This window comes from Pinus tabuliformis, chromosome 9 (assembly GCF_031772625.1).
Source record: "Pinus tabuliformis cultivar Carrire ecotype Pingquan chromosome 9, CPIR1, whole genome shotgun sequence".
Classification (NCBI taxonomy): Eukaryota; Viridiplantae; Streptophyta; class Pinopsida; order Pinales; family Pinaceae; genus Pinus; species Pinus tabuliformis.
Genome location: NC_142307.1, coordinates 1,998,451,334 through 1,998,472,601, shown reverse-complemented (window position 1 = coordinate 1,998,472,601; position 21,268 = coordinate 1,998,451,334).

Sequence of the window (21,268 nt, the reverse complement as noted above, 5' to 3'; positions counted from 1 at the left end):
AATGAACAGCAAAAACACTCAAAAAGTGGTGTTCCGTGTAGGGAACAGCGAAGGAAACGCACACCAAAAAGCAAAAATACACATAAAAAAGTGTGAAAATGCAAATGCCGTTCCTTTGGAAAAAGGAACAGCAAAAACTAAAAGTGTCATTCCTTTAGAAAAGGAACAGCAAAAACGCAAGTGCCGTTCCTTTGGAAAAGGAACAACAAAAATCAAAAGTGTCATTCCTTTGGAAAATGAACAGCAAAAATGCAAGTGCTGTTCCTTTGGAAAATGAACAGCAAAAATGAAAAGTGCCGTTCCTTTGGAAAAGGAACAGCAAAAACGCAAGTGCCATTCCTTTGGAAAAGGAACAACAAAAATGAAAAGTGCCGTTCCTTTGGAAAATGAACAGCAAAAACGCAAGTGCCGTTCCTTTGGAAAATGAACAGCAAAAATGAAAAGTGCCGTTCCTTTGGAAAAGGAACAGCAAAAACGCAAGTGTCATTCCTTTGGAAAAGGAACAGCGAAAATAAAAAGTGTCGTTCCTTTGGAAAAGGAACAACGAAAACGCAAGTGCCGTTCCAGTGCCGTTCCTTTGGAAAAGGAACAGCAAAAATGAAAAGTGTTGTGCCTTTGGAAAAGGAACAGCAAAAACGAAAGTGTTGTTCCTTTAGAAAAGGAACAGCAAAAATGAACCGTGAAAAAGGAACAGCAAAATGAACCATGGAAAAGGAATGGCAAAATGAACCGTGGAAAAGGAACAGCAAAATGAACCGTGGAAAAGGAACAGCAAAATGAACCATGGACCCAAAAGGTGTTGTTCCTTTGGAAAAGGAACAACGAAACGAAAATGTTGTCCCTTTGAAAAAGGAACAGCAGAAACAACAAAAGTGCACACAAATGTTGTCCCTTCAGAAAAGGAACAACAAGCATAGCACGCAAAGAATGAATTAGCTGTTCACTGTATTGATGCTGAGGATGGGTTACAGTTTAAATGAAGCAACACCTGAAACACAAAATATAAGAGAAATTAGAAAAGAAACAACAAAAAACAGTATGTAAATAAATAAATTAAGTTACAACAGCTATGATGTTATGTCAAAAAAATGATTTATTCGAAAAATGTTTTGGCAGGAAAGACATGACATGAATCTTCAAATGGAAATCAATTCTTCATTTCTTCGATTATGAATCCGTTGGGTAATGAGTTGGATGAAATTCCCTTGTTTCATTTAAAATTTCTTTCAAAAATCACTCGTCCCTAAATTGACCTTCTTTATTTTCCCAAGACCTGCAAAAAACGAGTATCTACCTGCAATAAAACATTAAATCATGGAGAAAGAGAGGTGCGCGGGCTCCCCTAATCCAAGAATTATGCAAAAAAACTAACAAGTAGTTACTCTATAGAACAAATCCAAGGAGAAAATAACAAAGTAAAATTTATTTGTTACTTGCGGGAGAGCAGTGGTCAACCATACTAACCAGCAGTGTTTTAATCACAGCTTCTTTGTTTTTCGTCCAAATTGAGTGATTTCAAAGCCAAATGAGAGCTAATTCAAAGGTTTATCTCCAGTAGCAACAAGTTTTAAAAATTCAATGATATGATATTTCAGTTTTAGTTATAACAACCTGTCTAACAGAGTCATTTTCGATTACCCATCTTAGACCAACAATTGATATTTCAAGCATAAATTTTTCGTTTGATGTCGGATTCAAATGATTCAAATTGGAAATGAAAGTATATTCATTTATTTATTTCCAATAGAGACATGTTTTGAATACAAGAAGAATTGATAGGTCAAATACTGTAAGGAACAGCCGGAAAGACATAGTCTTAAGGGTGCTGATTTACGATAGACAGTCAATATTTTGATCATAACTTCCCCATACGATATCTAAAATGAGTGATTACAATTGAATTGTAAACTAGATTCATAGGGGAATCTATCATAGAAACAGGTTTTAAAAATTCATTCATTTAGGCCTCCAAAAACCGATTGTCCCAACTCTGTTCCTGAGCTGCCCACTAGACATCCCGTCAATGTTTTGTTTCTAACTTTTTCGTTTCAAATCCAAATTGAGTGATTCAAATTGGCTTAGAAATTAGACATCAAGGGCTACTGAAAGTAGAAACAAGTTTAAAAAATATTCACTTTTGGTCCCTCAAAACATGACTGTCTGGACTATTTCTCCAGAAATTTCATCAAGCCCCCAAGCCAAAAAAAATGATATTCAAGCATTTTTTCAAATTGGTGATAAAAATAAAAATGAGTGTTTGTAGAACTTATTATTTCCATTATGATTCATATACATACACAAATGAAAAAAAAAAAGAAATTATCACCGATGTTGATTTGCATAACATGTTGCAACAAAAAAAAACACTAGTTTTACATGGAAAAACAAAATGTATTTATTTATTCCCTTATTTATTTTATTTCCTACACTAACCTATTTTGATTTGAAAAATGAATATGACTACGTATACGAGTACTTCCAGTGGAGCCATTTTCGAAATAAGGCTTCATGTATACACATACCCAAATTTGAAAAATGCATATTAATGAAAATTAGGGTATGAGAAGCCAACTTCCCTTGAAAAAATGATATCAAAAATTGTTGAAGCATAGAGTGATGTTGCAAACAAATGATGGAGTGAAACCAATCTTCAATATATTCTTTAGTTTCTTGATTTCCCATAGCCATCATACCATGAAGTTCTTGAGCTTTTAAAATGACTTGCTGATGCATACTAAAAGAAACCTCATTTTCTTCCATAGCTTCTACAATTTTTGAATTTGAAACACTATGAATCTCATTGTAAGTTTTCTCTAATGGCACATATGAGATAGAATGGGTGGGAAGGGTGGGTAAATTTGGCAGTTCAACACTGTAAGCATGTTGTATTGGTTTATTATGGTGAGGGTGTGGAATTAGTTGAGCAGGAAAATGTGTAAGGAATGGAGCATTGTGATGATGTGGTTGATTGGGTTGAGTGGATGAATTTGGTATGCAAGCAGGATGTTGTGGAAGAGCTGGTGAAAAATATGGAGAATATGTTTGTGCTACAAGATGAGGGAGAGTAGTTATGCCATCATAAGATGAACCATGCCCAACTTGTAAACAAGATTGGTGGTTATATTGAAATTGACACGGCTGCCCTAACACATTAGTATTCCATAATGGATTATGCAAGTAAGAAAATGAAGAGGAATTGTTTTGAATCATACATGTAGGCCATGATTTCCATGGTTTTGACTTTGTTGCATCTTCCTCATCTCTTTGATATGCTACTTCCATCCTAGATAAGGAAGAACAACTATCTATGGATTGCTCCTTTCGGTCATGAGTGGAAAACACTTCATCAAGTTCTTGATTTTTCCGAACCTGCAAAGCATCCAATTTTGAACTTAGAGAGCTAATAAAATCAACTTTAAAATTTTCAAATAAAGTATTGATTTCAGCTCTTATGTCTCCTATTCTTGTAGCAGATTTGGAAAAGAAAGAACAAACATCTCTAGAATTCTTACCAGCCTTAGAGATTCCTCTTGAATACCTTATGCACAATTCACAAACATCATCATATGATAACTGAAAAACATCACATTTTCCTATCAGATTTAAGAGTTCTAAAAATTCATCTTTGATTCCTTTAAGAATGAGTGTTTTTAAGATCTCTTTTTCCAAATGCTTATATTTTGATTTTTGAAGGTTGTAATGAAATCGATCTACATAGTCCTCCAAACTTTCATCTTCCCCTTGTATCATACCGAAAATATCTTCATTGGATTTGCAATAGTTTTGGTACTTCTTCAAGAATATGTTCTTCATGTCCTCCCATGTTTGGATGCAATTCCCACCTAGGCTCATGAACCATCGGAGAGCTGCTCCTTTTAGAGTAAGAGGAAACACTTTCAATCTTTGATCATTAGTACAATAATCATATCCTCTACAAAGTATTTCAAACTCAAATAAGAATGTATCTAGGTCTTCATTTGCTAAACCCTGAAAATTTGGTAAAGATGGGGGAATTATGTGCATTTGTGTCACTCCTCCTAGATCTTTGATAGGAAATTCAAAATTAGATACGTGAGCCATTTCTTACCATAATAGAAGATGTTCTTCATGTGTTTCTTCGAGGCTCCTTCTTCAAATGTTCCTGTCAATTAGTTAGTGAAATGGGTGGTGCTTACATCATCACTTGAGTGAACTCATGTGATTCGTTTTTCCAAATTTCTATTTTTTCTTTTAATTCATTCACACAAAAATTCAAACATCTATTTCTACCCAACAAAGCAACAACAAATCTGTTAGGAAAGCCGACAGTGGAGCAGGGCTTTTACATGCTCCGCACGCAGGTTCTTACCTTCCGTTTTTAAGATCCAACTCTTCCCTAGCAGGCACTCATCAGATTCACACTACTCTTTAGAAATGGCTACACTCTCCCCGGCAACGGCGCCAAAATGTGGAGCGATAAAAAGGTGTCTTTTTCACTCCTAATTACCTTCACATTAATTATCAACCCAGGGACGACTTTCTATTTCAAGAGTGTACTCAGTCTGAGGCGGCTATTTACTCAAGAGTAATGTTTTGCAGTATAGTGCTTAAAATCCAAAAGTAAATGAATGTTTTGAAAAAGAAATCTAACAATAACATAAACTCAAATGCTCTGAAATCCAACTATTCACTCAACAAACACCAATTGAGGATACAGTAGCAATAACTCATTCCTCTAGAGATTGATGCAATTGAAAAGGCACTCAAAAGAAAGATCATCAAACTGGGAACTAGATAGCATATGTCAATGTTCACTACAGTCTCAAACCTTCCGCACACCAAAGCAAAGATAATGCGAATAACAAGCAATGGAACAGCAAATATAAAATGGAACAACAACTAAGAAATTATACAGCAGCTGAATTTAATAAGCAACAACACCTTAGTCTACAAAATCAAATGCAGTCAATCATATCCTACGGAAATCAAATGGCAATCCCTTGTCTCTAAGAATGAATCAAACAACACGCAGAAATAGAACACCATTAACTAATAGTGAATATGAAACAACGATGGAAAGTCAAATGCATAATAACTTAACACACGGCACACCTCAATAGCAATCTGATCTTGGTAATCCACTTGTCAATCTTAGTTATAAATAATATGACTGTCTTTTAGAATGTAGCAGCAACGTTCAACAATCGCAAGGAAATATAATTTCTAAGATGAATTCAATAATACCAATGGTCAAATGTTACAACACAGACATTCCATAATTGAATAGCAACGGTATCCTGTAAAAACCATTTATATCAGCACTTAAAGAAACAACAATGCGTTGCAAAGTTAATATAATGGTTCTGTCTTCAGAAATGATATTACTCAGTAAATCAAATGTAACGGAGATGTGATGTAAAACAACAGAACATATCAGATTACCAAATAAAATTGCTAAGCAAACCACGCATAAAACAAAAGAATATAATATACAGTAGCAGCAGCAGCATACTCCACCAGAGGCTGGGCCCTTAGCCACTAGCGGATGCTACTGGGTTACTTCAGATGAACAGAATGAACAACAACTCCCAAATCATGTATTACTCATCAAATTATGAAATCATTACAATAGCAAAAGCTTGAGGATTACCACATGCAACAATCCCTTCTTCTTCCTATCCTATCATGAATCCTTGCTTCTGAATCTCTAATTCAAATCATCAATTCCCCTCATTCGAATCCATCATTTTTCCATCCCCAAATCATCCTCCTCTCTCATCTCTGTTTTCATTTAAATAGAGAGATCAGAGAGAAGTTACAATAAAGATAAGTACAACATGATTTACATTACAAAATTGGATTGTTCCCAACCAATTGATAAACAAGAAGATATATTTCCATCTAGCTTTCAACAAGAACAAGACGAATTTGGCTTTGCAGCTGAGATTTGGAGTACGGTCGCAACAACAAATCTGAGAAAATCGTGCTCAAAGAACCCTACGTTTCTCTCAGTAGAAGCCGAATTTGGGCAAAACGTTCTTTGAAAAAATTAATTGGGTCCGTTCTGGAAAAAACCCATGTTCCGGATTTTCCAGATTCATCTTCATTTGCTCAGAATCTCAACCGCAAAACTGTCACTTCTTATTCCAGCGAATTTCTGAGTTGGCACTTTTAATGATCAAATCTTCAATCTGGAAATTATCTTGAAGACTAAAAATGGTGAATAATGTTATAACCAATTTATTAAACTTTCATTGATAAAATCATGCATAATCATCAATTTATTAGAAATAAAGGAGAAGAAATAATATTCATTCATAAGAGCATAAATCATCATAAAATGGATTTATATAATAAATTATAATAAATGACATGATGAAGAATAGTAGAAATGGGTGAAATAAGCATTCACAAGTGATAATAATAATGGCATATTAACGGCCCAATAATAAGCTGTACTAAAATTTAATTGTGTCTGAAGGGATCCCTGGAAACTAGTTCAAAATCTTCCTGTAAATATAGAGGCCCTATTTGATATGATTTTCTTAGGAAAACCATGAAGTCTAACCCCCTCCTTGATAAATACTTGTGCTATTTTAGATGCTTTGCAAGTATCTCTAACAAGTATAAAATGGGCACTCTTAGTAAGTTTATCTACCACCACCAAAATGGAGCTATGCCTTTTGGTAGTTTCAGGTAATTCAACAATAAAGTCCATACATATTTCTTCCCATTTGGACTTAGGAATGTTATGTGGCTGCAACAATCCTGCTGGATGACCATGTTCTGCTTTAACTAGTTGACATTCCAAACATTTCACCACAAAATTTGCTACATCCTTCTTCATGCCTGCCCAAAAGAAAATTTGCTTTAAATCAGCATACATCTTCTAGACTCCTGGGTGAGCCATATATGTTGCACGGTGAGCTTCTTTCAAAATGAACTCACAAAGCCCATCTTGATCTGGAACGACAATATTTTGCATGAATCTCACCATACCGTCGTCATCACAAGAATACCCTTCTACCTTCTTTTTCTTAGCCCCTTCCCTAGAAATAGAAACTTTAACTTCCTTGCACCATTCATCTACATCTTGTGCCCTCAAGATGTGCTCCCATAAATCAATCTTCAATGGAATTACTAAAAATATCTGTGGTCTTCGATTGAGTGCATCGACTACTTTTTTCAATGTACCCTTGATGTAAGTTACGTCAAAATCATATTCACTTAGGAGTTTTGACCACCTTCTTTGCTTAGCATTTAGATCACTTTGAGTAAATATATGTTGCAAACCTTTGTGATATGTTTTCAATTCAAATTTCTTTCCCACCAGATAATGTCACCAAAGTCGTAAGGTATGAACTATAGTTGCTAGTTCTAGATCATGGGTTGCATAGTTTTCCTCATGCATCCTTAACTTCCTAGAGGCATATGTAATCACCCTACCATCTTGTGATAATATTGCACCCAATCCATCTTTTGACGCATCGGTACATACTATGAATGGTCTATCCATATCTGGAACCTTAAGTATCGGAGCTGTAGTCAAACATTGTTTGAGCTTGGAAAATGTTTGCTCACACTCATTTGTCCAATTAAATTGTACTCCCTTCCTAAGAAATGAAGTGATAGGGCTGGCTATTTTTGAAAACCCCTCCACAAATCTCCGATAGTATCCTTCCATACCCATGAAGCTACGCACTTCATGCACATTAGAGGGTGTTGGCCATTTTGAAATTGCATCGATCTTTGCTGAGTCAACAACATTGCCTTCAATGGAGATAATGTGTCCAAGATAATGGATTTTTGATTGGAAAAAATAACATTTGGACATTTTTGCATAAAGTTTATTTTCTCTTAAGCATCGTAACACCAATCTCAGGTGTTGCTCATGCTCTTCTAGGGACTTTGAATAGATTAGGATGTCATCGAGGAACACTTGTACAAATTTGTCCAAGTAATTCCTAAATACACCATTCATCAGACTCATAAACACTCCTGGGGCATTAGATAACCCAAAAGGAACAACCACGAACTCATAATGACCAAAACGAGTTCGAAAAGTAGTTTTGGAAATATCCTCTTCTTTAACTCTGAGCTGATGATATCCAGATCGAAGATCGATCTTGGAGAATATGGTGGCTCCCTTCATTTGATCAAATAGATCATCAATGCGAGGCAAAGGATATTGATTTCTAATAGTTACTCGATTCAATTTCCTGTAGTCAACATAGAGCTGAAGGGATCCATCCTTCTTCTTTACAAATATCACTGGAGCTCCCCAAGGTGAAACACTAGGTCTAATCATACCCCTATCCAATAACTCTTGAAGTTTCACTTGCAACTCATGAAGTTCAACAATAGACATTCGGTAGGGAGCTTTGGATATAGGTTCGGTACTAGGCTTTAGCTCTATGGAGAAGTCAATCTCTCGCTTTGGAGGTAAACTAGGCAACTCCTCTGGAAAGACATCGGAGAATTCTGAAAGGAAAGGATATTGTTCAAAGGATGAAAGCTCTCCCTCATTTAAAGTCATTACAACATACATTTGACATCTTTTCCTAAGACTTCTCTTCATCTGCAAGAATGAGATAAGTCTTAAAGAAACAGGTCTCCTTTCCCCATGGATAACCATAGATTGGCCCTCATCACTCAAAAAATGAAGGGTTTTGCTTCGACAACTAAGCACAACCCAGTGGGCTTCAAGCCAGTCCATCCCAATTATCACATCATAGTGACCAAGTGGCGTCACATAAAGATTCACATTTGTGACACACACTCCCAAGTCTAAAGGGCACTCTTGCACTAAGCATTCAACCTTTTGAGATTGCCCTAAGGCCATCTGAACCTGATCAAAATCATTTTTCTCTATCACCACCAATTTACATTTCAATAAAGCATTAGGAGAAATAAAACTTTCAGTTGCACCAGGATCAATCAAAATAGTAACAACCATACCATTTATCTTACCTGATGCTTCAAGAACTGTAGACTGATGCTCAACTTGGAAATTTTTCACAATTGCATGAATCCTATGGGCTTTTTCCATATCTCTAACAGTGGCTTGTTCCTGCTCTGATTATGCTTCAGTCTTATTTTCAGGGCAATCTCGCTCATAATGAGGTCCTCCACAAGTCCAACATCCATTAGTGGGAGTAGTTTTCATAAATTTGACCCTTTTATTAGGTGATTCTTGAGTGCGAGCATTACTTTGTTGAAGATGTTGCCTTGGGTTATTTCTTTGGTTTTTAAAAGTATGATTCTTTTGAAATCCCTGATGATGTGAACTTTTTGACTTATATATTACATATTGGCCTCCCCTTCGAGGAGGTTTCCCCTGGAATGATAGATTTGGGGTTTTATCCCCCCCCTTTGTTCCCCAATAATTCTTCCTCAGCTATAATTGCTTGTTTCACTACCTCATGCAACGTAGTAGGCCTCAAAATGTGCACCTTTTCCTTTATAATAGGATTCAATCCATACAAAAACTTGTTTACCTTGAGGGCTTCAGTATTTAGATGGGTAGCATATCTAAGCAACTCCACTAATCGTGCTTCATATTCAAGGATTATCTTAGTTCCTTGCTTAAGATCATGAACTCATTCAATTTCCTCTCCAAGTATTCAGTAGAAAGGTACTTTGCTCGAAATCCCTCTTCAAATCGTTCCCATGTCAAGGTAGACATGGAGTATCCTAATTGGGATTCTAAGTTCCTCCACCATAATAGTGCACTCTCCTTAAGTTTGTATATAGCCAACTTTTCCTTTTGGTTGCTAGAATAATTCCGCAACTCAAAACATAGGCACATGTTTTCCAACTAAGCTTCTGCTACCTCCCCTTTTGTGGTACCCTTAAAGATAGGAAGCTTAACTTTTTCCAATTCTCTATGTACATCTCCATCAGATGGTATTTCTTGCCTCTCTAATTGTGATGAAGAACCAAGCACTGAAGGATTTCCCCCAACCCTACTAATCAAAGCTTCAGTCATCTTTTGGAAAGATAACATCATATCCCTTACTTCCCTGATGGATATTTGCTCAGATTATTTATCTTGGGGAGGTGGAGATGAGACTTCCTTCCACCTCCTTGATGCTCTTTCCATGATTACTTAACCCAACCAAGGAAAAATTTAGGTAAGTAAATAAATATTAGCAGGCAAGCCCTAGGTCCTAGAGTTTTAACTTGGCACTGATACCATATGTAAGGTCCCACCTTACCAACCATCAGTGTTATACTAAGGCTGACTCAAAATGCGTTTTAAGTTTAAATTTTTAAGATGTAAAAGTTAATGCAAGGTCATATATCTATATTTTATTTTTATTTTTATTTTTATTGGTATTCTTTACACTACATACTAATTTCTATTAACTAACTAACCCATTGTAATATTAAACTACTCATTAAGGCTATGGGGTCTATTAATCTAGGTTGTCATTGATGTCAATATAGCAGTGTTTATGATGTCAAATTCTTTGATACATGATTGCCCATTGATGCCCATTGATCATAATGCTCATAGTGATGAAAGTTTGATATATGATGATATGATGAGATGGAGGACCCAAGTGGATTGAACAGCAGGAGGTCAATTGAACAACAAATGACGCGTCAATTGAACGTCAATTGAACAACAATTGAACAACAAATGACACAGGAGGTTAATTGAACAGCAATTGAACAACAAATGACACAGGAGGTCAATTGAAAAACAATTGAACATCAAATGACGCAGGAGATAAATTGAACAACAATTGAACAATGAATGGCGCAAGAGGTCAATTGAACAACAAATGATGCAGTAGATCCAGTAGAGCAACAACGATAACAAAGGAGTAAAGAAGAAAGCTATCGGAAGAGCGGGGGTAGGAAAGTACGGACTTCCTTGATCGTGGTTGAAGTTCCCCACCTCAATCCTAGCCGTCGATCTCATAGTAACCCTTAGATCATGGTCAACTGCGGGGGTTAAGGCCATTTTTAATCCATGTGCTAGTCGAAGTCCCGCAAACCTCCGATTGCGATATGTAATACGGACCCGATAGTTCCATTACATACGCCTTAACATGATATTGCATCTGCCACATCACAAATCTCTTTAAAGCCTAGCCACATTGAAATCCGCCGATTGCGATATGTATGCGGACCCGCTGCACCATTATAATATGTCCTAAAGAAATATCGCATCCGTCGCATATCACAAGTCTTGAATAAATGTAACAATAGTAAATTGCGATTACGATTGATGACGTGGATGTGGGACCTCATTGGGTACGGTCTCTCCTATGAAATCCTCCGTAAATAATGAGTCTATTGTATGAATATTAAAAAAGGGCCTCTCTGATATAATTTTAATATGCAACATCTATTGTAATTCAACCTCTCTTCCAAATGAACGTGTCTTTTGAGTATTGGTGAACTCGAAGAGACAGAGGAAGCCGAAGATCGGGAAGTCAAAGGTCGAGCGAGTGCAGAAGAAGCCGAAGATCAAGCGAGCGAAGAAGGAAGCCGAAAGGTTGAGTGAGCGCAGAGGAAGCCGAAGATCAAGCGATCGAAGAAGGAAGCCGAAAGGTCCAGCAGAAGAAGAAAGGAAGCCAAAGCGCGAGCGAAGAAGGAAGTCGAAGGGTCCAACGGAAGAAGAAGGAAACCGAACGTCAAACATTTTGTTGACTGGGTTATTTATTGAAAAGCTCAGACCTGTGTTTTGAAGTTTTTACAGATAACAATTCAAAAGGATGCTCTGCGGATCTAAGAAGATTATTTAAGTATGAACAGGGGAGGGTTGTTTTTTTTTAATTGAACGCACAATATGAAACTGTGACAGTCACTCCTCTGAAGAAGTCATTCTTGAAGCAGTTACTCCTGAAGCCTCACTCCCAAAGTAGTTATTGTGACAGTAAGAACAGAGGGTCGAAACAAAGTTGTTTTTGAAAAGACATTGAGGCCTAGCGTAGATATCTTGTTGATAAGTATCAACAGATCTTGGAGACATTATTGGAGATCATGATGGCTATTTGAAATCATCATGAGATAACTTTGCAGACTCTGTGTGGGCAATATGAATAGTTGTGAAGACTCCTTCATATGAAGACAGGTTGTCATTGATGCTGTAGCATGGAGACTACAGTGAAGCTATAGATTGACAGAATTCAGTGAAGAAGATTTTGGGAGCAGAGAATTACTACCAAACATATCCAGACAATATATAGCAGAGGGTTGGAGCCCTTGGGGTTGGTGCCTCAGAATTGGAAGGATTGGTGTCCTTGGAGTTGGTGCTCCTAAATCCAAGGCTGGTGCCTTGACAAGAGAGGGTTGGTGCCCTGGAGGTTGGAGCCTCATAAAAAGTCCAAGTTGGTACTTGGCAACTGATTGGAGCCTTATATATATTGTATTTGATTTATTGTAAAGATTATATTAATAAAAGCATTTATTCCTATTGTTCATTTTGTGTTCTAAATTTAAATGATTTAACTGGTAAAAATAACAATTGAAAATGAATACTGCAATATTCACCCGCCTTCTCAGTATTTCCAACAGGGGTCATGGTTCCTCAAGATCAAAAACTTACAACAATAAGTCTTAAAATCACATTTAAATGATAGAGTCTTTAGTGGGATCAATAATATCAATATTTACAAACCACAATTTCCAATAAGCTAATTGTTCATTCTATTGCAATTATGCGTGTTTAAGAGTGACTAATTTGATTTTGTTGTAGATAATAATATGCCTATGAATTCTTTGGTAAAACAAAGGGAAGAAAAACAAGACAATTCAACTTCTAAAGGAGTGGTTTCCAATTATTATGAATTCATATGTGAGATAACAATTACAACATTTCACCTAACCAATTTGCCTTCCATGGATTTTTAATTCACTAGAATCATCATGCTTATTCTTTGAGATATTTCCAGAAACACCTTGGTTGCAAATCCTTAATTTACTTAGTCATTTTTATATACAATTCATAGATGTAATTAGCTACAATTCATAGATGTCAAATAGTTTGCAAGCATGAAATGTACAACCATTGAGGCATTTTGTCAAACACTTACAATCATAACCCTTGAGGCAATTTCACCAAAATTAACTAACATGAATCTAAGATTACATAATTTCTTTTTCTTGTTAGTGACGTCAAGAAGTGGACCTTATACATAAGTATGACTATCATCCATCTTGATTGCTGCATATACAAAAATTTAGGCACATAATGACTATAAATATTTAAGAATTTCTACAAATAGCTTGCAGCGATGTAGCTACAACCATTGGGAATTTTGAATAACGGTTAGCAATCACAAAACAAGCTGCTAGCTATTAAACTATCAAACAAGTAGTCACAAGTTTATTAAGCTATCATTGTATTAACCATTGATACTTTAAAATAATAATTCCAAGTTTATATAACAGACTGGTTTCATAAAAAGAGATTACCAGGTAAATCATAGCTACAAAAAAAAAGCAGCAAGACAAACCACCAGGCAGCAACAGAAAATATGTAAAATATAGAAGATTATAGAACCAGATTCTGAAACTCTGTTTTTTGAAATCAAAGTTGGGGCGACATGGCCATAAGGTACAGATACCCCCTGAAGTTAAAATAAATCGAAACAGAAACACCCAGAAATGCGATTATTTAAAACCACAACCAAAAACAAATTCATACTATCTCATTTATCCCTTTTGTCAAACATATACTGTGCAAACTTATCTACAACTGTAAAAAGAGAAGGAAAAACCAAATTTATGCTATTAACATGTTTTCATACAACTCATGACAGCCTGAATGCTTCAGCCATTAAGACATGATGTAAATCAACTTGCAATGAAACTATACCAAAAAAAACTTACATAAAATAAACTACAGTTATTGCAAAATTCCTTCAACATTTAGTGTGTAGCATTTGATATACATCTAAGTTTCAGTCAACAACCAAATAAGAAAAACCATGTAATGAACTACAAAAAGAAACACAATATAATGTTGTCAACATACCTTGCGGTGAATTTATACAACTCAAAAAAAATGGGAGTATGCCCTAGCTCCAATGAGAGTATGCTCCAGCTCCAATATCCTTACCAACTCATTGTGAACCACCTGGTTTGCCTCCCAACCATATCCAGGAAGAACCTCTTCCCTTGGAACCCCTGAGCTTCAAAAGCTCACAAGCAGTACCAAAAGACAATAGTAGAGAGATTTGCAAGGCAAACTAAGGAAGCAAATTTTCACTTCCTCTCAATACCACTCATGGGCAACCTCAATAGCTAGAGATCTTAGGATTTTAACAATAATTTCAAATTTATTATGGAAGTAATTGGCTACTCTCCATATCTCTCCATCTCACTATTTTCCTCAAGTCTCTTCCACTCTTGGCCTCCACATCCCCAAGTGAGAATACATGAGACTCATATATAGGAGGAGCAACAAATTCTTATCATAAAGGAGGAGTAATGTGCATGCATTGGATTCCATTTAGAGGAGTGTAACTTATGCCATTAAGGAGAGGTATGCATGCTTTAGTTAAGGAGAGTGTAACATATGCATTAAAGAGAGCGTAAGAGGAATATTTTATGACATATTTTTAATGAGTGAAAAGGAATATGCCATTCTTTGATGAGTGCATAAAATAGAGTATAATGAATTATTTAAAAGAGAGAGAGTTACATAGAGCCATGAGAGTCATGAAGGAGATGTGTGAATTGACTGAGGAGATAAAATTGACTTGTAATTCCTTTCTAATAATATCATAGTCCCGTAAAAGACAATAATAATATTAATAATATTGAGGATTCAATCAAGATTGAACTATTAGGATTGATTATTGATAAGTTAATTCATTTTTCTTCAACTCCACTTGATTACCAATTTATGTAAAGTGATTTATTATTTTTGGAAAGTCATGCTTGAGATGTTGGACATGACTTTCTATTTTTAGAAAGTCATTCCAAAATTGTGAGAATGAAATTTTATTTAAGGAAATTCATCCATGAGTGGTATTTTTATTTTGGAGAATAGGGAATCTGCACCCCTATTTCATGCATCTCCATGCCTTAGTATATTGAGGACTCCACGCCCTAATCTACTCCAAAGATCCAAGATTGCACAACTTGATATTTTTAAATATTTAGGACTCCATGCCCTAAATATACAAGACTCCACGTTTTTATATTTCTTCGATTTAGGACTCCACGCCCTAATTTCCATACCCTCTCATCTACTGTGCTTTGAAACTTTGTGTTTCTCCTTATGGTACTGATTGTGAGCTTTTACCCATCTGATGGTTCGCTGGTAAGGCCTTGTTCAAAGATCTGCACATTACAATCTCATAGATCAAAGGAATCAAATGAATTTCATAATGAAATTAACTTAATCACATTTTACCCAGAATGGGGCATGGCTTCCACAATCATTTTGGTTTTGAAGAAATGACTTCCACAGTCAGTCATAATTGAACATCTTTGTTGGAAAATTACCAGGTACTCTACCACATCCTGCTTAGTACAATATTAGACATATATAATGTTGGCATTATGATTCTGGGTTGGCTCTATGGTACAGGTGTTGTACTTGATGGCAACTCACTCAAGTGGAAAAATTCTGTTCAGGCTCTCAAAATGGTGGAAAATAAGAGGTTCGCAGGAGCATCGTTCAAAAGGTGCGGACCCGCAGGTTAGCCATCTAGGAAGTGCGGTCATAACCGCAGGTTATCCGTTCATAAGGTGCGGTCCCCCAGTTCACTCACTCCAATGCAGAGAAGCGCGCTCACGTGGGGTTTCTTATGTTTGGCCCTTAGTATTTAGCCCGTCATTCATGATCCTATGGTTTGGTCCGTGGTATAGGATCTAATTTATTTGAACCCCTGTTTGGATCCCTTGTATTGGTTTTCGATGGTTTTGTCCCATGGTTTGAATAAGGGCTTGCCTATAAAAAGGAAAAGAGATCACTTGGCTAGACACTTGTGAAATTTGAATATCTTAAGATCTAAAATTTTGGGTGATTGGTTTTAAAAGCTAGATCTAAATCAAGGAGAAAACTTAAGGTGAATCTATTGATAAGTCGTGATCTCTTGGGCACATGATCAGATCTGTGGATCTGACTGTCTGTGGCACATTGGAAGACTGTTAATTTGGCCCTAATCAGAGGTTCGCAGGCAATCTACGGCGTGAGTGCGGGGGTACGCAGTGCAGGAGAAGGTGCAGTACGGGGGTACGCAGCGCAGCAGAAGGCGCAGTGCGAGGTACGCAGTGCAGAAGAAGACACGGTGCGGAGGTTCGCAGGAAACAGAAGAACAAGTTGCGGAGCTACGCTGTCGGACAGACAGTGTAGGTGCGGATCTGAGTAGAGGTACATAGGGCAACAGAACGAGTGGTGCAGAGATACGCAGAGCAGTAGACCGACGGGGTGCGGATCTGCGCAGTTTAGACACAGAAGAGCTGCGGGTATCCGCAGGCCACTATTGGTGAAGTTGCAGACCTATCGTAAAACATTTGTTGGCTATCTTTTAACCATTGCTGCAGAGTTCTGGGTTTAGTTTTATGGTATTACTTTTCTGTTTACAGCATTCTGAGAAGTTGGGTGATTCATTGGTTGATTGTATAAGGAGATTGGGTGATTTGCATGTACTTGATGATTATTTGATCTTCTTGGATCCAGTTTGAAAATTTATGAAACGTGGTCCTTAAAGAAGTAAAAGAGCAAAGGGGGTTGTAGCTCCCTTCCAGGAGAGACTGGAAAACGAGAGAGAGTTGTAGCTCTCTGTAGGTTGCAGCCTGTGTACTGGTAAAGGACTGCACCAGTACAAAATCCTTGTAAAAGAAGTTTCTAATTGAAAGAAGATAGAGACTATTGCAGCAGGTGGTTTTCACCCACATTGGGTTTCCACCTTATATCTGGTGTTCTTGGTGTGCCTATCTATTTTTTCTTGTTCTTGTTCATTATTATATGGCACTGACATACAAATTAATGATCAATATCTGAAGAAAAAATTAAAGTATAAAACTGGAAGGTATATTGAAAAGAATTTGATAATACTGATTCACCCCCCCCTCTCAGTATTATTTCCAACAATTGGTATCAGAGCGGGTTCTTCAGAAGAAGCTTGATCGCTTGAAGATAGATCTTTCATCATGAGAAACTACGAGAGGGAAGCATCAATCAGGCCACCGATTTTTGATGGGACAAACTTCGTTTATTGGAAGGTAAGAGTTACTGCCTATCTTCAATCTCTTGGTACAGAAGTTTGGGATATCATAGATACCGGGTATACTTTTCCATCAGTAACTCCTACAGATCCGGTTGAGAAGAAGAAATATGAAACAAATGCAAAGGCGGTCAATACTCTATTAGGATGCCTATCTCAATCAGAATTTGTCAAGGTAATGCAGTTTAAATCCGCAAAAGAGATATGGGACAAGATTGTTCTGAGCTATGAAGGAGATGATCAGGTAAAACGAGAAAAACTTCAAACCCTAAGGATTCAGTATGAAAATATCAGGATGTATAATGGTGAAAGTGTGGCTAAATATTTTCTTCGTGTAGATGAGATTGTTAATTGTATGAAAAATTTGGGTGAAGAAATAAAAGAGGCTGTTGTAGTTGAAAAAGTTCTAAGATCTTTGTCTCCTAGGTTTGAATCTAAAGTTTCTGCAATAGAAGAAAAAGAGAATCTACAGAGCCTTAAAATGTCATAGCTGCACGGAATTCTAACTGCTTACGAAATGAGGAAAGGAGGTCCATCAGATAGGAGAGAAGCTGCCTTCAAGGCTTCAGGCAAAGGAGAGTACTATGAGTCAGGACACGTGTCAGAAGAAGAAGAAGAATCAAATTTTGTCAGAAATCTTCAACGGGGTACTGGTCGTTTCCGAGGTAAGTTACCTTTCAAATGCTTTGCTTGTGGAAGAGTCGGTCACTATGCTGCCAAATGTCCTCACAAGGATAAGATTGACAAAGGGAAGGAACCTGCTAGATGGAACAAGAAACAGAATGCAACTAAGAAAAGTTACTACACTCATGAAGACAGTGATGGCCTATCAAATAATGACGAAGATGAACGAGGTAATGATTATAAACTTTTAATGGCCTTTGAAGATGATGATTACATGGACGCTATAGATGTAGATGGTTTTTATGAAGAGATTTCTCGACTCAAAATATGTTTAGAAGAAAAAGATATGATCATTGATACTCTGCAATTCCAACTTGATGAAAAAGAAAAATCTCTTGAGAAGTTAGAATGTGAAATTGTTGGCCTTAGAAAAGAAATTGAGAAAACAAAGGCTCTTAATCTTAAATTTGTTAAAGGATCTGAAACTCTGGATGAGATTATCAATGTACAGCGTTCTCCACTAATCAAGACAGGTTTGGGTTATAATGGAGAAACATCTCAAGCATCCACCTCAAAGAGTTATCTTGATGCAGCAAGGAGGAATGAGCAAAGGCCCAATGGAGATCACCAGGTAAGGCAGGGACGAATTACATCAAGAACAAACAAAGACTACCAGGTAAACCAGGGGCAATCCATCTTAAGGGTGAACAAAAACTACAACCAGCCATAGGTAAAATCTTCAATTTGCTTCAAGAATGGATGACAACAGAAATTACAATCATTTGGCTGGTAGATTTGATAATCGCAGAAATTTATTCAATGGCCAATGTTTCTCTTGCCATAACTTTGGTCACAAAGAAGCTCAATGTGTTTCTTATAAGACAATCATGACTAGAGAAGCTCAAAAACAAAGAAGTATGACTGGGATTACGAAAAGGACCTATAACAACTTTTCTGCCCTTGAAAATGAAATTGAATGTTCTATTTGTAATAACTTCGGTCATCAAGATTCTGAATGTAGGAGCAGGTTTTGGCAGACAAAGGAACAAGCCTCAAGCACCAGAACATGGAGAATAAAGGAACCACAAACAGAAAGATGTGGGATAGCATTTTATGCAGAAGGACAAGAAAATCTATGGTACATCGGCAACAGATGTTCGAAGCATATGACAAGTGATAAAGAAAAACTTGAATCATATACTGCTTTAGAAAAGGGAAAGAAAGTTTCTTTTGGAAATGATACCCCTGCAGCCATAAAAGGAAAAGGCATTGATCAGTTGAAAGAAAAGGTCAAAGCTGGAAATGTTTTGTATGTTGATGGCTTGAAGCATAATCTACTAAGTGTCAGTCAGATGTGCAATCAAGGAATAGAGGTAATATTTCGATCAAATGGATGTAGTGTTCGTGATCTTGATACAGGAAAAACTGTGATCAAAGGCAGAAGAACTCCAAATAATCTATACATATTTGAAGAAGGGCAACAACAATGCTATTTGAGCAAAGATGATGAACATTGGTTATGGCACCGGAGGTTGGGGCATCTAAGATTTTCACAAATAAGGAAAGCATGCAAATACTAGGCAGTTCGTGGTCTTCCAGATATCAAAATTCCAAACAACACCATATGCAAATCATGTCAGTTTGGTAAGCAAACCAGAACTAACTTCCCTGAGAAGGAAGGATCAGCCAGCAGGCCTCTTGAGCTAGTCCATACAGATGTATGTGGTCCATTTAGGACAAGGTCACCTCGAGGAGAAGAATATTTTATATTATTCATTGACGACTTCTCTATGATGGTTTGGTTGGGACTTATGAAACACAAGGACGAAGCATTCAAAAAATTCAAATCTTTCAAAGCCTTGGCTGAAAACGAATCAGATCACAAAATTAAGTGCCTCAGATTTGACAGAGGTGGGGAGTTTACCTCAAATGAATTTTTCGATATCTATGAAGAACATGGAATAAGAAGGGAATTCTCTACAGCTAGGGATCCTCAGCAAAATGGAGTGGTGGAAAGGATGAACAGAACGGTCCAACAAATGGCTCGTGCTATGCTGGATGAGTCTGGGACTCCCGCAACCTTCTGGGGTGAAGCTGCTTTTGCTGCGGTTGTTATTCTCAACAAAACAAATGTCCGAGTGAACAACACTCAAACTCCTCATGAGCTCTGGTATGGTGAGACTCCTTCGGTAAAGCATTTCAAAATTTTTGGAAGCAAATGCTATATTAAGAATAATGATGAACAGCTTGGCAAGCTTGAACCTAGAGCAGATGAAGGCATTCTCCTTGGTTATTCTCCCCACAACAAAGCATATAAGTGTTACAATAAAAGACTTGGAAGAATTGTTGACAGCATTGATGTAGTGGTTGATGAAAAAGGATACATTCCTAGGTAAGTAAATTATGAAAATATCGAAGAAGATGAAGACTACTCCAAATCAGATTGATGATGAAGAAGAACTGCAAGAGGCACCAGAGGAACAGATAAGGATAGAAGAGAAGACTCCATCCAGGTACGTTCAGAAGAATCATCCAGAATCTCAGATTTTGGGGTAGAAAGAGGAAGGTGTACAAACAAGAAGAACAATTGCAGAAGCCTCAAGCTATTTGGCATTACTCTCCTCCACTGAACCACAAAATGTAAGAGAGGCATGCAAAGATGAATGCTGGGTCAAGGCAATGGATGAAGAACTTGAGCAGATCGAAAAGAACAACACTTGGGAGTTGGTTCCTAGACCAAAAGATAAGAATGCCATAGGGACAAAATGGATCTTCAAAAATAAGTTGAATGAAAATGGGGAAGTAATTAGAAACAAGGCCAGACTTGTTTGTAAAGGGTATGCTCAACAAGAAGGAATAGACTTTGAAGAAACTTTTGCTCCCGTTGCTAGACTTGAGGCCATCCGAATGTTCCTTGCTCTCTCAAGCTTTCAGAAGTTCAAAATATTTCAAATGGACGTAAAATCAGCCTTTCTAAATGGAGACTTAGAAGAAGAAGTGTACATTGAGCAACCAGATGGGTTCATCCTTGGGAATGATCCAAATCTGGTATGTAGACTAAAAAAGGCTCTCTATGGTCTTAAACAGGCTCCAAGGGCTTGGTACTACCGCTTGGACAAATATCTTCATCAACAAGGTTTTTCAAAGGGATCAGCAGATAACAATCTTTATATAAAAATTGAAAATGACAAATTACTAATACTTGTTGTGTATGTAGATGATATTATCTTTGGTAGCAATGAAGAAGCTATGAGTCAAAGCTTTGCCTTGGTGATGCAGAAAGAATTCGAAATGTCTTTGCTTGGAGAACTGACATATTTTCTTGGACTGCAAATCCAACAAAATGAAGGCGGGATCTTCTTGTCTCAAACCAAGTATCTCAAGCAGATTTTGAAGAAATATGGCATGGAAGATGCAAAACCAGTATGTACCCCCATGGTCACAGGATGTAGCCTTAGTGCAAATGA